Source organism: Fukomys damarensis, unplaced genomic scaffold (genome assembly GCF_012274545.1).
Source record: "Fukomys damarensis isolate Sample0158 unplaced genomic scaffold, DMR_v1.0_HiC HiC_scaffold_37, whole genome shotgun sequence".
NCBI lineage: Eukaryota > Metazoa > Chordata > Mammalia > Rodentia > Bathyergidae > Fukomys > Fukomys damarensis.
Window position 1 is genome coordinate 27,652,718 of NW_022900949.1, and position 729 is coordinate 27,653,446.

Below are 729 nucleotides of genomic sequence, written 5' to 3' on the forward strand. Positions count from 1 at the left end.
CCTCCAAGGCTCTGATCCCCTACGAGATGCAGCCTCATCTGCACCTAACCTGTGCACACCTGCGTGCCACGCCGGTGCTGTGTAAATGTCAGAGGTGGAGCTGCACCTGGGATCCACACACGGTCCCCAGGGCATGCACAGGGCCGGACACAGCCTGGGGACAGGCGCCTGTTCTCAGGTCGGGACGCCTTGCTGCAGGGGAAGTGATGTTTAGTTTGTGCTCCACTTGCCTTACCTTCGAGCCCTTCCACCTGATGGGTCCGTGTGAGAGGGAACCCACTCTCGGCACCGTAAGCTGAAGGCCGGTTTCACACCACAATAAGTGATTAGAAAGAGGACAGGGTGACAGGAAGCCGTCCTGTTGGGTTCTGGCCACCCTGCCTGCCTCCAGTCCTCCTCCTCACCTGTGGGGAGGTGACTGTGACAAGGCAAGGCCTTCTGCTGCCATCAGGGGGCAGCAAGGGGATGGGCAGACCAAAGAGGGATTGTGTCCCTGTCCCTGGGAAACTCCCCTTGCAGATCAAGGGCGGCTTCTAGGGACGTGGGCCAAGGTCCCTCTGGAAATGGCATTGTGCTGTGTGAAAAGGAGCAGAGCTGGTAGGAGTCACACCCCCCCTGAGCTTGTTGGGCTCCTCCATTGCCCAGCCTACTCCTTTGCCTGTTCCCTGTCTGCCTGGGTGGAGGACCCTATGGGGCAGTGTCTCCTACTCCTCCCAGCCTTCCTGCTGG